This window comes from Portunus trituberculatus, chromosome 27 (assembly GCF_017591435.1).
Source record: "Portunus trituberculatus isolate SZX2019 chromosome 27, ASM1759143v1, whole genome shotgun sequence".
NCBI classification, from domain to species: Eukaryota; Metazoa; Arthropoda; class Malacostraca; order Decapoda; family Portunidae; genus Portunus; species Portunus trituberculatus.
The window spans coordinates 9,339,543-9,351,549 of NC_059281.1; the positions used below are offsets into that span (position 1 = coordinate 9,339,543).

At 42.6% G+C, this 12,007-nt stretch overlaps 1 non-coding gene across 1 annotated transcript; it reads left to right on the forward strand.

The window, feature by feature from the left end:
* The first annotated feature begins 1,529 nt into the window (after positions 1-1,529).
* Positions 1,530-1,611, forward strand: Trnas-aga. The gene has a single exon. It is a non-coding gene; the product is annotated as a tRNA-Ser (tRNA).
* The last annotated feature ends 10,396 nt before the right edge of the window (positions 1,612-12,007 follow it).

A 12,007-nucleotide genomic window follows, 5' to 3' on the forward strand; every position in this document is an offset into this window, starting at 1 on the left:
CCTGTCCTGCTGGCCGGCCCGGGGAGCTGGAGACGCGCGCTCCCTCCCCTAAATACAGTTTTTATAAGGCATTACCATTACTTACCTGATCTTAGTCCGAGCACAGGTATGCAAATAGACCGCCGCGCAGGTGAACGATGTAATTTGATCCAATATTTTAAATCTGTTTATATGAGCTGGAGTGAGGAGCGTCAATATTTCACCTGGGGAGTGAGGGATGCTGCCCCCCTTTCCCCTCCCTCCCCTACCTCCCCTACCTCCACATCTCTCCCCATCGGCCAGGTAGAGGTGCGGATTTGGGCACTAAGACGAAGATTGGGGGAGGAAGGAGGGGGCAGAGTCTCGACTTCAAAAATTCCCTAGGGGTATTGCGAAGGGGGTGATGAACAGAGGGAGAGGGTGCGGTGTTGGAGTGAGCATGAGGGAGATAAGAAAGAGGGAGGATAGAGTACTAGGGAGACCGGGAGATGGGGAGATGAGTGTGAGCAATGGTGGGTGACGCTGGAGGCTCAAGTTTGCATGACGTGCCAAAAAACTCTCTTAATTTAGGATATGTCTCGTCTGGACTGGAGGATGAAGGGGAAGGAATACCTGGGTGAGTCTTCTTATCTTTTTTTTCTAATTGGGGTGGAAAAGAAGACAACTAAAAGAGAAAGTGTGTGGGAAGAGAAGGCGTGAAAGGAAGTGTAAGGAAAGATACGTGCTGAGAGGAGTGTGTTGGGTAGTGTGTGCTGTAGAGGTGACCAGACCAGAGAAGCACAGTACTTACTTGCATCCGTGACTGACTGACTAGCTGACTGACTGACTGATTGACTGACTGACTGACTGACTGATGTGGATGCGTGTGGATGTACGTGGGTGTGCGTGGATGCGTGTGTGCTTCAGTGTCCGTGCTCTGATGTATTGTTCCTCCTTCGGCGCCGCCACAGTCCAGCCAGACAGACGAAGGACGGGAAGAGGAGGGGGAGGGATGGGAAGGTAAAGTTAGAGAGAGAGAGAGAGAGAGAGAGGGAGGATCGTCCCCGTCCCCCCACCCCCGACGTAACACCAACACTACATTTATATACAAGAAAAGCACTCTCGACTTCTGACTCCCGGCCATCTCCCTCCCTCCCATCCCCCATCACCGTCCAGCCTAGACGACCACCCCCTCTCCCCCCCAACAACATCTGCAGCAACTGACCTTTTGCTTCACGTTGCCTCGTCTTACTGTTGTTGTTGATGTTGTTGGTGCTGATGCTGTTTTACTACTGCAACTACTACTACTGCTACTGCTACTGCTACTGCTACTACTACTACTACTACTACTACTACTACTACTACTACTACTACTACTACTACTACAACTATTGCTACTACTACTACTACTACTACTACTACTACTACTACTACTACTACTACTACTACTACTACTACTACTACTACTACCATCAATACTTCTATTACTACTACTATCCATATCACCACTACCACCACCACCACCACTACTATTTGCACTACTTATTGCGTGTGAAAGTGTGAGAAGTATAGCAGTGATGGCCGAGTGGTTAAGGCGTCTGACTAGAAATCAGATGGGATCTTCCCGCGTAGGTTCGAATCCTACTCACTGCGATTAACAATAGGTTTCTATTTTTTATGGTAATTATGATCAGTGTGTGAGTTAATGTCGTTAAACCCTTCAGTACCTTGATGTGTTTCCATTTTATACAGCTTCAGAAACTCAATGTTAGGGATTAAAATAGTGAAGACTGTGGCCATTAATCTTCTGACCTCCATAGACCCTTCCAAATGTCAATAAATTGGTCCAACTGTGCACAAATCTCAAGGTAAAAAAACACTGTGACATGTTTTCCTATTCATTCTGGTACTATTAGGTGATTTTATGCCGCTTGAGAAACTCATGTGGCGGACTGAAATAGTGAAGACTGTGGCCATTAATCTTCTGACCTCCATAGACCCTTCCTAATGTCAATAAAATGATCTAATTGTACACAAATCTAAATGTAAAAATGTGTCCTAGTACTGAAGGGGTAACTTTTCACCCCTTACTTACATATATATATATATATATATATATATATATATATATATATATATATATATATATATATATATATATATATATATATATATATATATATATATATATATATATATATTTCCTATTTTTCCTCTCGTGTGTTAGATATATGACTTATTCCTTTATATACTACTGCCATGTGGTCTGCGTGGCTGTCTCTTGGCGTCCTGTTTGCTTACATCTGCTGTATACAGATTTATTTGAGGTGACTCGTGCCTTGCCATGCGCAGAGTAAAAATAAATTATGTGCTAAACTTAGTAGTGGGGCGACGCATTTCTGGGGAAGGGAAGATGTTTAGGGGGGGCTTGGGGGCGTGGGTGGAGGGCGTCGGGATGTGGGGAGGGCTTGGGAAGCGTGGGTAGTAGGGCGCGTGACAGCTGTGCGTGGAAGTCAAAGTGTGCGGCGAGTATTTTCACAATTGTTCCCCCGTGACTTTCTATGTAGGCTCTGTGAATGATGGTGGTCTCTCTCTCTCTCTCTCTCTCTCTCTCTCTCTCTCTCTCTCTCTCTCTCTCTCTCTCTCTCTTGAGAAAGATAGTTTTGGGGTGTGATTAGACAATTTTATTTGCATTAGGAAGGCTCTATGGAGGTCAGAAGATTAATGACCAAAGTCTCCACTATTCTAAACCACACATAAGTTTCTAAAGCTGTATAAAATCGCCAAGTAGTAAGCAGAATGAATATAAAAATGCGTCTTGGCACCGAAGGGGTTAACGTGTTACAAAGATGCTCACCTGATTACAAAATGCTCGGTGGGTGAAAATAAAATGTTACCTGCGCAAGACAAACACCTCACCTGCCCACCAGAACCCTCTCCCTTGTCTGGCCAAATGCTCTCATCTTTTTCCAGGAAGATTCTCACCTGCCCGCCGAAATATTCACCTGTCGCACAAAGTATTCAACTACATTTTAACGTACTCACCTTTTCCTGAGTAAACCTGAACGTGCATAGCCTTTAGACACACACACACACACACACACACACACACACACACACACACACACACACACACACACACACACACGAGAAAAGAGGCTATTTATCACTGCCCCAATAAATACCATAACTGTTGAAACAAAACCAAATTGAAAAAGAAGAAGAAAAAAAAATTTCAATACCAAATAGGAGGAAAAAAATGACATTTACAGCAATAGCGAGAGTCAATCATAAAATTCAAGCGTGAATATAAATAGAAATAGACGAGATGAAGGTTCGTATTCCAAATAGCTTTGCTCTCTCACCACTGTTTTCCAAGGCCACAGAGATGATTAGTGGGGTTTTCAAGAGTGTTTCTCCAGTTAATAGTGTAGAAATCGCCATTCTGCCTCTAGAACCGTAAAAACACCTTAAAAATCTCTCCTCTCTCACCATAGCTGTTTTCTAAGGACTTAGACATGATTAGCGGGGTTTTCAAGAGTGTTTCTACAGTTAATAGTGTAGAAATCTTGTCACTCTGCCTATAGAACCGTAAAAACACCTTAAAAATCACTCCTCTCTCTCACCATAGCTGTTTTCTAAGGACAGAGATGATTAGCGGGGTTTTCAAGTGTTTCTACAGTTAATAGTGTAGAAATCTTGTCACTCTGTCTCTAGAACCGTAAAAACACCTTAAAGAACTCGTGTAAATTTAGATAAAGTCTTTTGAAATAGCGTAGGTGAAGCACAGCAGCGTTTGAGAATACGAGCCATAGAGAGAGACAAGAAAACATTCACCCTTATGCAAATACTGGTGGCCTGGTGTGTGCAAAGCAAGCATACCCTTTATCACCTTCCCTTACCTCCCCCTCTTCACCTCTTCCTGACAACATCTTTTACCATCTTTCTCAATCCCTTCTCTTTTCCCTATTCATTTCCTATTCCCCTCATTCTCATTCCCTATTCCATAACCATTCTCTCTCTACCTTTACCCAGCTTCCCCTCATTCTTCCCCTCATTCCCATCCCCTATTCTATTATTCCTCCTTCTAGCCATTCCCTCTACTACACACACACCCCTCCCTGCTCCACCCTTCCCCTCATCCTTCACTTATTCCCCTCATTCCCCTACTCCATCATTCTTCCTAACCATCCTCTCTACCTCACAACTTCCCCTCCTCCACCCTTCCCTCATTCTTCACCTATTCCCCTTATTCAATCATTCCTCTTAACCATCCTCCCTACTATACACACACACCCCTCTCTCTCCCTTTCCCTTTCCCCTCATTCTCCCCCTTATTCCATCATTCCTTCTAACAATTATCTCTACCACACACACACACACACACACACACACACACACACACACACACACACACTCTTCCCTCCCCACACACACACACATCCCTCTCACTTTCCTCCCTCCTTTCTCGTCCCCTTTCCCGCCGTTCCGTCATGCTCCAAGGTATGCAAATGCGTCATGCAGAGATCTGAGCACTATTTGCATGCCCGATTACCGTCCCCCGGCCAGCGGAAGGCATTACTGAGGAGAGTTATTGCCCCACTTACTGATGGATTTCAATTTTTTTCTCTCCCTCAGGTGCATCTCGCTCGTGTCGCCCTGGAGGTGGAATGCTGGGAGAACACACCGCGGGAGGAGAAAGGAGAGAAAAACGAGGATCTGGGAGTAGGTGAGTGTTCTGTTCCGTGTTTTTTCATTTTTTTTTTTTTCTCGATTCTTGTTCATTTTTTGGGGGGTAATTTATGTTTGGTTTGTTGAGTGTGTTGTTTTTCATTTTTTGTTGCCGTTTTTGTGTTGTTTTTGCTGGATTGTTCCGTATTTTTTCTTTTTCGTTTTTTTTTTTTCATTTTTTTTTCAGATAATTTATGTTTGATGTGTTAAGTGTGTTGCTTTTTCAGTTTTTATTGCCTTTCATGGTTTTTTTTTTCTGGTAATAATTATGCTGGTTTGTTTCTTTTTATTTCCTTATTTTATTATTGATTTATTTTTCCTGATAATTGATGAGGTCTTGAGTGCGTCGCTTTCCATGTTTATTTCCACTCGAGTGTCTCTTTCTGGCTATAAATATGATAGATTATTTTTTTCATATATTTATTCATTTTTTCCTTATTGATTTTTTTTCCCAGATAATTAATTTTACGTTTGGTATCTTGAGTGCATTGCTTTCTATTTCTATTCCCGCTCGTGTGTCATTTCCTAGTAATAATTATCCGTCCGTGATTTCCTCGTGGCTTTATTTACAGTTCACTTGGTACATTCTACATAGCCAGGTGGTCGCTGCCTTACCTGCACACTTGAATGTATAGTGCACACATATGCATGCTAGCCCGCGCACTGTATTTACCTCTTCAGTGCTCTGACGCATTTCCATATTGATTTTTATTACTATTTAGCGATTTTATACAGCTTCAGAAACTTATATTGGGATTAGAGTAGTTAAGATTGTGGCCATTAATCTTCTGACCTCCATAGACCCTTCCTAATGTCAATAAAATCGTTTAATTACACCCATAGCTCATGGTAAAAATGTGTCCAAGTACTGAAGGGGTTAACTTTGGCATTGCGTTCTTTGCGATGAATAGGGTGGAAATGAAGGAAATAGCATTGTATTCTAAGTCATTCAGTACTGGGACGCATTTTTACCTTGGGTTTTCGATGTGATTAGACCATTTTATTTCATTAGGAAGGATTTATGGAGGTGAGAAGATTAATGGCCACAGTCGTCACTATTTTGATCCCCACATAAGTTTCTGCAGCTGTGTCATATCACGAAATAGTCACCGGAATGAATATGAAAACGCGTCCTGGTACTGAAGGGGTTAAGTGTCGCCGCACCGCTGTCACTGAACCACTGGGAATATTAAAACAACTAATTCATTTTCTTCTCACACTATTTATTTATTTGCCACACAATGACCAGCAAATTTGTGGACATTTACCTTTGTGCTGGATTCTTCTATGGTTCAGTGTCCTTAGAGAGTAACTACGTGCTTCTTATTCGCTCTCCACGTGTCAATACAGTCCCCAGCGGTGCTCTGAGTGTTAACAAGGTGACCGGGCCAGTGAAAGACTCAGCGAAGAAATCCCCGCTGCTTCTCACCCGCCTTGCTTTAGGAATACAAGTAAAGTTTGACAGATAACATGTGCTGGCTTGTACCAACACACTCACGCACAATCTCTCTCTCTCTCTCTCTCTCTCTCTCTCTCTCTCTCTCTCTCTCTCTCTCTCTCTCTCTCTCTCTCTTGCTCCATAATCACTGGCACGAATAAGATCAAAGCAATCTCAACGAAATTCCTCAATAATTATAGCCCTTTTTTTTATTGCTTGCTTGAAAACTTCGTGTGGATGAGTTCTCCTTCCCTCCCCTCCACCCCTCCCACTCCTCCTCTTCTCCCAGGTCACCTCCACTACCTCCATGTATACCAGGAGGAAGAAGAGGAGGAGGAGGAGGTGATGTATACGTATATTATAAGGGTCCCTAGCGGTTGTGATGGCATTATGATACGGGTGGATGACGTGTTCTGAGATGGATGACCCAGGCAGCCCTCGTGTCCAGCTCAAACACCCTACACGCAACCACCAGACTTGCATCCCCCTCTCCCCTCTCTCTCTCTCTCTCTTTCTCTCTCCCTCTCTCTCTCCCTCCCTCCTTAGTGTTCTCGGGTGGCTCTTCCTCCACCTGCTCATTTTGTGCTACATTTTCCTTCTCTCTCTCTCTCTCTCTCTCTCTCTCTCTCTCTCTCTCTCTCTCTCTCTCTCTCTCTCTCTCTCTCTCTCTCTCTCTCTCTCTCTCTCTCTCTCTCTCTCTCTCTCTCTCTCTCTCTCTCTCTCAAGCGTCCTGAGGAATTGTGTGCGATGTGAGGGAGGGGAGAGGGGAGGAGACGTAGGCGAGGAGGGGAGAAAAGGGAGAGACGCTAGCTACTATCCCTATCAATTTCTGCTCTCCTCCCCAACTCCCCCCTCCTCTTCCCTCCCCTCTCTACCCTCTCCCAGCTCTCTCTCACTCACTTTTCATCCCAGGTCCTTTTCTCATTTCTGGAATTAAAGTACTTTTATTCACTTTTCTGTTCTTTTTTTTAATTTTATTTGTCCTTTGGTATGTCACTAACCTCTTCAGTACCGTGACGCGTCTTCTTATTTATTCTGCTTACTGTTTGGCGATTCGGACACTCAAAACAGTGAAAGACTCAAAATCAAGATAAGAATACTGAAGACTCTGGACCATTAACCTTCTGACCTCCATAGACCCTTGGTAATGGAAATAAAAATCGTCTAATCACACCAGACACTCGTGGTAAAAAATATGTCCTAGTAGTGAAGGAGTTAAAAATTGCCCAACCTTCACACTGTTGGGCCAAAACACGTTAAATTTTTCATCTTCTCTCTTCAAAAACGCTTATTATTACACCTGAACTCCCGAACCTTTGTATATTATGTAGTGTTTTGAAGTTAGTGTTATTTTTCTTTTTGTTCGTGAGGAGAGGAGGAGCCGGGGGAGGACGAGAGAGCAGAGCAGTCACCTGGGGATGATGAATGTGTAGTGTGCCTGCCTGCCTGGACTACGTGAGACAGGATGGTAGTGGTGATGGCGGTGGCGGTGGTAAAAAAAGGATAGTTAGATAAAAAGGAAAAGAGACGGAGGGGGAAATTAAGAGTGATAGAGAGTGTATCTAGAAAAGAAAGGAAATAATTATAATTGGTTGTTTCTTGGCTTGCTACATGTATGGGGGCTGAGTGCATGCGCGGCGGTGGTAGAAAAGGATAAATAAAGAAGAAAGAGACGGAGGAGCAAATTAAGGTGATAGAAAGACGTGAATGTAGAAAAAAAAAATCGTTATTATAATTGGTTTGTTTCATGGCTACCTTCATGTGTGGGAAACTGAGTGCATGCATTTATTTATTTTTAATGCAAGAGGTGAACACTGGCCAAGGGTTACATATAACGAGAAAAAATGCCCACTTATTGCCAGTCCTCTTGCAGATCTGAGAGTTAGCCCAAAAAAGTGATGTTTTGAAGCCACCCTCTTAAATGAAGTCAAGTCATAGAAAGTTGGAAATCCAAAAACAGATATGTGCAGAGTGTGCCAGAGAAAATATGAAGGATTGAGAGTACTGCTTGAAATCTTGTCACTCTGCCTCTAGAACCGTAAAAAACACCTTAAAAACGCTCTTTTCTCTCACCACGATTGTTTTTCAAGGCCAAAGAGACGATTAGCAGGGTTTTCAAGTGTGTTTCTCCAGTTAATAACGTAGAAACCTTGTCAATCTGCCTCTAGAACCATAAAAACACCTTAAAAAACTCCCTTCTCTCTCACCACGACTGTTTTTCAAGGCCATAAAGACGATTAGCAGGATTTTCAAGTGTGTTTCTCCAGTTAATAATATAGAAACCTTGTCAATATACCTCTAGAACCATAAAAACGCCTTTAAAAACTCGTGTCAATTTAAATAAAGCCTTTTGAAATAGTGGAGATGAATAAAGCACAGAGGTGTTTGAGAGTATGAGCCTTATTGACGACAGGTACAGGTGAGCTTCCTTCTCCTCTTCTACTTCCTCCTCCTCCTCCTCCTCCTCCTCCTCTCCCTAAGTAGCTTGTCAAGGAGAGGGGAGAGAGAGGGGAGAGAGGGGACAAAGTGGTAGTTGTGACATTAATCCGACTAGCCTTTCCGTCACTCTCAAAGACGACGTAGATCTCTCTCTCTCTCTCTCTCTCTCTCTCTCTCTCTCTCTCTCTCTCTCTCTCTCTCTTATTTCATGGCCGCTTCGTCTTAACAATTTATTTTATTTTGATTTCACGGTTATTATTTTTCTTTATTTATTATTTTGCTGTTATTATTTTTCTATTATTTATTTTATTTTCTTTGTTGTATTTTTTTCATTTTTATTTTTCCTTTGTTTTTTTTTTTACTCTTTCATCTTCCATTTTCTTTTTTGTTCTCTATTTAATCCATTTTCGTTCATTATCTCTCTTATCTCTGTTGTTTATTTCCACCATCACTCACTCATAATTGCTCTCTCTCTCTCTCTCTCTCTCTCTCTCTCTCTCTCTCTCTCTCTCTCTCTCTCTCTCTCTCTTTGTGCTTATCTATTTGTGTCTTTCGTTTTATTATTGCTTCAAACATTCTTTCCTTCCGTTTTCCTCCTCTCTCTTTCTTTCTTTCTTTCTTTCTTTCTCTCCTCCTCCTCCTCCTCCTCCTCCTCCTCCTCCTCCTTTCCTCACCCTCATCCTCTTCTTATCTTTAAATATGCTCATATTTTTCTTACTCTTTATTATGCTTCACTTCTGTCTTCCTTTTATTTCTTGTTCTTCATCTCAGTCATCCTCCTCCTCTTCCTCCTCCTCCTCCTCCTCCTCCTCCTCCTCCTCCTCCTCCTCCTCCTCCTCCTCCTCCTCCTCCTCCAGCCAGACAAAACTTAACTAAAGAAAGACTTAGCTGTGTTACGTTGGATTGTTCTCTCTCTCTCTTGTATTATCTTCTGAAAGGGGTGAAGAAGGAGGGGGAGAAGGGGGAGGTGGAGACGGAAGAAGCACGGGGGAAGGGGGCGCTGGTCTCCCTCTCTCCCTCTCTCTCTTTCTCTCTCTCTTTCTCTCTCCGGCGGGTTACTAAGAGTTCATTCATATGTAAATTTGAGACTTGTTAGTTAAAGTAGCCGGGTGTGATCACAGGCCGGCGTGCGTGGTGGTGGTGGTGGTGGCGGCGGTGGTGGTGGTGGTGGTGGTGGTGGTGGTGGTGGTGGTGGTGGTGGTGGTGGGCCATATTTAAGTAAGGTCTCTTAAGTTAAAGTGTTTGAAATGTTTTTCCGTGAACTTGTCAGAAAATAATGTGTGTGTGTGTGTGTGTGTGTGTGTGTGTGTGTGTGTGTGTGTGTGTGTGTGTGTGTGTGTGTGTGTGTGTGTGTGTGTGTGTGTGTGTTTTTACTATTTAAAAAGTTTGTTTTATTCTTGTCTTGATTTTTTTTTTGATGTGATTGCTGTTGTTGTGATGTTTGTTTTTACTGTTTGTGTGTGTGTGTGTGTGTGTGTGTGTGTGTGTGTGTGTGTGTGTGTGTGTGTGTGTGTGTGTGTGTGTGTGTGTGTGTGTGTGTGTGTGTGTGTATATGTATGCTTTGAAATACACAATCATTTACTACATACACATCCCACGACCACACATTGAACTAACGCAAATACTCCTTTTTTTTCTTCCTTCTCGTGATTTTTCAATTCGATAACGTTACACAAATCTGAAGGACCGAGGCTGATGTGTCCCCTGCCTCTCTTATCGTCTGTCCATCAATAATTCGCTATAAATAAAATAAAACACTAAAAAATAACACAAATAATAAGTAAATTTATTGATATTAGCAAAAATCAAGGTGTTTTGTTAATGACTCATGAGCCTTTTTTTTTTTTCATTAGTAGTACAGTGATGCAGTATTGGTTGTCACTAATGAATATTCTAAAAAAAATAAAATAAAATAAAAAAAACAGCAAAAATAATAAGTAAGAAATAATAATGGCAATGGAGGAGGAGGAGGAGGAGGAGGAGGTGAAGAGAACCACAGGTGTAGGGAGGTGAGTTTATTACCTGTGTTTATCTTCACCTCCTCCTCCAACTTGTCTTAGTGTGTGAACAATAACGACAATGTTCCTGGTGTTTCAGACTCATACATGAAGAAAAACTAGGATCATTTTTCTATTTCTGTGTAAGAGAGGAGGACTGGGCAAGGGCAACAAAAATATAAAGACAAAAAGACCCACTCATTTGCCAATCTCCTTATAGAGCCGATGGAATTAGCCAGAGGAAGGGGACAGATGTCTTGAAACCTCGAATATAGATACCAGTCCCCATATGGTCGAAATATGGCTAAAGTGATTGAGTCATGTACAGAACGATCCTTGGATATATATTGCATCAGGGTATGTCATCTCTCTCTCTCTCTCTCTCTCTCTCTCTCTCTCTCTCTCTCTCTCTCTCTCTCTCTCTCTCTCTCTCTCTCTCTCTCTCTCTCTCTCTCTCTCTCTCTCTCTCTCTCTCTCTCTCTCTCTCTCTCTCTCTCTCTCTCTCTCTCTCTCTCTCTCTCACTATCTCTCTAATTTAGATTCCACGGGATAAAACCTGCTGTGAACTCTTGCCCTGTTTGTAAAGAATGCAAGAAAAGTCACAAAGAAACACACACACACACACACACACACACACACACACACACACACACACACACACACACACACACACACACACACACACACACACACACACACACAGAGTCACATCCTAAGCCATTAGACACAAAACGGAAGGTGAAGATAGATAAAAAAAAAAAAATCAAAACCTCTCACATTTGAGTCTCACACGCCGAGCAGAGGCAGAGACACACACATAAAAGAGTTACCTGTGAAAAAATTGCAATTCACCTATTCACATACTCACCTGAGACGTCCCCGGGTTCCCCCTTCACCCCCTCCCTCTCTCCCTTCCACTCTCCACTTACCTCCCCCACGTCACCATCTCGCGACACTCTCCTGTGGTGTTGTGTGGGTGTGCTGGGTGTGGAGTGGGTGTGGAGGGGGAGCTGAGGAGATATGGAGTGGGTGGAGTGGATGTAGAAATTTGTGAAGTGGGTGTAGACAGATGTGGAGTGGGTGCGGAAAGGCGTGTGTGTGTGTGTGTGTGTGTGTGTGTGTGTGTGTGTGTGTGTGTGTGTGTGTGTGTGTGTGTGTGTGTAATAGGAGTCATGTTGGAATGTCAGTGATGGATGTATGATGAGGCGAAGGAATGAGTGTAAGAGTGTGAAGAATGTGGAGGGGAATGAAGAGAAGAGGGAAAAGAAGAGAAGAGAAAGAAGAATGAAAAAGGAAAAAAAGAGAAAAAAGAAAGAGAGAGAGAAATAAAAAGGATAAAAGCAACAAAAAAAATCAAGCAAATTATAAAAAAAGGAAAAAGAAACAAAGAACGAAGAATAATGAGATAGAAAGAGAAAAATGCCACAAAAACACAAAATTATCC